Source organism: Elephantulus edwardii, unplaced genomic scaffold, assembly GCF_000299155.1.
Source record: "Elephantulus edwardii isolate Elephantulus edwardi_28Jun2011 unplaced genomic scaffold, EleEdw1.0 scaffold00039, whole genome shotgun sequence".
Taxonomy (NCBI): Eukaryota; Metazoa; Chordata; class Mammalia; order Macroscelidea; family Macroscelididae; genus Elephantulus; species Elephantulus edwardii.
Window position 1 is genome coordinate 16,059,369 of NW_006399789.1, and position 3,996 is coordinate 16,063,364.

Here is a 3,996-nt window from a genome sequence, read left to right on the forward strand (position 1 = left end):
CGTTGAAGAAATTCCCCTCTGTTCTTATTTTGTTGAGTGTTTTAACCAGGCATTTTGTCAAGGCCTTTTATGCATCAATTGATAGGATCATGTGGTTCGTATTCTTTGCTTTGTTAATGTACACTGATTTTTTTTTTTTCTTATGTTGGACCATCCTTGCGTACCTTTTATGAATCCCATTTGGTCATGGTGAATTTTTTTTTGGTATGTCATTGGATTCAGTTGGCCAAGATTTTATTCAAGATTTTTGTATCTATGTTCATGAGAAATACTGACCTATAGTTTTCTATTATGGTGGTGTCTTTACCTGGCTTTGGTATCAAGGATATGTTTGCTTCATAGAATGAGTCTGGGAGAATTCCAACTTTTTCTATTTTCTGAAATAGTTTATGTAGAATTGGTGACAGTTCTTCTCTGACTGATAAAATCCACTTGTAAAACTATCTTGTCCAGGGGGTTTTTTGGCTATAAGTTATTTTATTACCTTTTCAGTTTCTTCTTTTGTAATGGGTCTGTTGAGGTGTCAATTTCAGTTTGTGTCAGTTTAGGTAGGTTGTGCATTTCTAAGTATTTGTCCATTTCCTCTAGGTTTTCATATTTGTGTGAGTGTAGTTTTTCATAATACTCCATTGTTAGCCTTTTTATTTTAGTTGGTGGTGTTGTGACATTGTTTCATCTCTTACTCAGATTACTTGTGTCTTTTCTTTTGTTATTTTTACTAGTGGTTTGTTGATTTTATTGACCTTTTTGAAGAACCAACTCCAGGTTTTGTTGATAGATTCAGTTGTTTTTCTGTTTTTATTTCATTTATTTTTGCCATACTTTTTATAATTTTAGGGTTTTTTAGAGGGTGTCAGTTTTCTTGCTGTTCTTTTTCAATTTGTTGGAGATGTTGGGTTAGAGAGTCAATGGTCATTATTTCTTGACTTTTGATGTGTTTACGTATTGCTATAAATTTACCTCTGATTATTGGTTTAGCTGTTTCCCATAGTGTTTTGTAAGTTATGTTTTCATTTACATTTGTTTCAAGAAACTTTAATCCATTTTTTATTTCTTCTAGTACCCACCTATGTTCAAGCAAGGTGTTGTTCAGTTTCCAAATGCATGGTGTTTTTTCCTATATTCTCTTACTCTAATTTTGTAACAATGTGGTCTGAGAAGATGCTTTGTATTATTTCTATGTTTTTAATTTATTGATGCTTGTGACCTAAGATGTGATCTGTTCTTGAGAACGTTTCATGCACACTGGATAAGAAGGTAAACTGTGCTTTTTGGGGTGTGTGTTACTCTATAACTATCTATGAGAGCAAATTGGTTTATTGTGTGGTTTAATTTTTCAGAATCTTTGTTGAATTCCCTTTTGGAAGTTCTCTTCAGAGTGGTGTATTGAAGTCTTCAACTACTATAGTGGTGGTGTCTATTTCCTTTTTCAGTTTTGTTAATGTTTTTTGTATATTTTGCAACTCTATTATTTGGTGCATGATGTTGTTGTTGTTGTTTTTAAGTGCCATTGAGTCATAGATGATTCATAGCAACCCTTTGAACAAAAGACCTGACCAGTATTCATAGAGTTTCTGGAGGCAAGTGGGTGGAAGTGGATGGCACTCCTGCTTCCAAGCTTGTTTTAATCAGGAAGCTCCACCAAACACTGCCCACCATGGGTAATCATTATTGCATTTGGCACATTAGCGTCACAATGTTTAGGATCACAACAACCACGAGTTACCTCTGTACAGCGATGCACAGACCAGTGCTCTACCACTTAGAAGAATGTTTGACAAAAAAAACCAGTTTAAACTAGGCCTGAGAGCTGGAGATAAAAATCATCCACCTTGGGCCACAGATTAAAATCATCCACCTTGGGCTTGGTGGCATAACTTTCTGTCCAGTAGGCCAACATAACTCTCTCTGTATTGTCATTTTTTATTGTTCTTAACTGCACAATCTAAAGCACATTTCTCTTGATCGTGTCACACATTATTCTTGACTTTCTTCTTTTTCCTTCCTTTTTGATTCCACTTTTTATTCTAGCAGATCAGAGGTAACAATTCTATCTTCTTCTCCACTGGTTCTGTGTTTCATCTCTTCAACTCTGTTGATGTGTCCCTCCATTGTATTGACAACATCTGAAACATTCGTCCTCATATTTTGAATTGTGGTTTCTTGTTTTTCCAGAGCCTCTAATGCCTCATTTGTTTTATCTGCGTTGTTTTGGATTGGTTGTTGGGTTTTGTTTTGTTTTTTTAGCTCCTCCTGGGTTTTGCTTGCAGTGTCCTATAATTCTTCAAGTTTGTATTTCACCCCTTGAAAATATTCAATCATTGTTCTTTTAAATTCTGTGTCAGAAGGTGTCACTTTTGGGGATGGCACAAGCTTTGGGCTTGTGCAGGGTGTAAGGTGGTTTGCTTCTTATGTGACATTACTGTGGTAGAGTTTGTCATGCCTGAGGTGATAGAAAGTTCTTGGTCTGACATCACTGCTCCAGAAGAGGGTAGGACAGCTACCCTGCCTGGGTTTCTCTCTGAACTTCTGACTGAAGGGAAGATTTGCTTCAGTTTGCGAGAGTAAAGGCCTGTGAATTGGCAGCCTCTTCTGTCAGACAACTGCTGCAGCTAGGCCAGTCCAAGGTTCTCCAGTCTAAAGGCATTTAGTTAACTGGACGCGAGGGGATGCAAGGCAGATAATGGAGACACACGCAGGGCCTGAGCATGAGCAGGGCATGCAGGGCAGGCATGTGTGGAAACCTGAATGGAAAATCAGGAAGCCTTGGTTTTTCCCTTTAAGAATTGTGTTGTGCCTCCACAATTGAGCTCTAACTGTCTTGCTCCCTTCTCTTTGAGCTTAAGGGGTCTCGCATGGACATGCCAAATAGCAGTGATCCCCACAAAGTCCCTCACTCAGAATCCAGCTGTCCTGCTTGCTCCTGGCTCATTACTCCTGGCGTCTCGCTTCCTCACAGGCTTCAGCTCGAGGTGCAGGTATCTGCTACTCTCAGCATCTTCTTAAACTTTGCCACTGCCACTGGGGTAAAATAGTAGTATATCATTGTGGGTTTTTTGATTGGCATCTCTCTTATCCTAGTGGTTTTGAGTGTTTCTTCAAGTGTCTGTTGGCAATCCAAATATTTTCTTCTGTGAACAGCTTCTCCATGTCATTTATCCACTTTGTAATGGGGGTATCTGTCCTTTTTTTATGGAGGCCATGAATATTCTTTTAACTTTTGTTGTGAGACTCTTGTCTGGTACAGTATTGACAATGTTTGTTTCCCAGAACAATAAGTTTTCTTTTTCACCGTCTTGGAAAAAGCTTTTTATGTACATAGGGACTTAATCTTTAGAAGGTCATTCATCTCCTGATTGTGCATTTCTGGCTATATTTGCTAGTGGTCCAGGGGCAAGAAGCTGTGCTGAAATCCACAAGGCATGCAATTTGAGGCCACTAGCTGCTTCATGAGAGAAGGATGATAGTTTCCTCCTTTGCAATTAATTGCCTCTGAAAACCCACTGGAGACTCAGCAGTGGGTCACTTTGGACTCTACAGTATACATCAACAGCATACCATAGACTAGGGCTTCTAAATTTGTTCCCATTATTTTCTTTTATGATACTTATAGTTTGAGGCTTTACCCCCAGCTCTCTGGTCCACTTTGAATTGACTTATTTATGATGTGAGATGTGGATCCTATTTCAGTTTTATGCACATCCAGTTTTATTTGCTACCACCATTTGTTGAAGAGGTTGTCATTTTCCCATTTGATAGATTTTGTTTTCTTATTGAATACCATTTGACTGTGGGTAAGTAGATTGAGAAAGAGTGGTACAATGACATGATAGAATTCTATGCAACACTCAGGAGCAATGATTTCAGAAAATAATGTAGAATGTGAAAGAGGCTAGAGAGCATTATGCTGAATGAACTAACTCAGTCTCATAAGGGTAAATACTGTATACGGCCATTATTGTAAAAATGAAGGATAACTAGTAAGATGTGTATAAA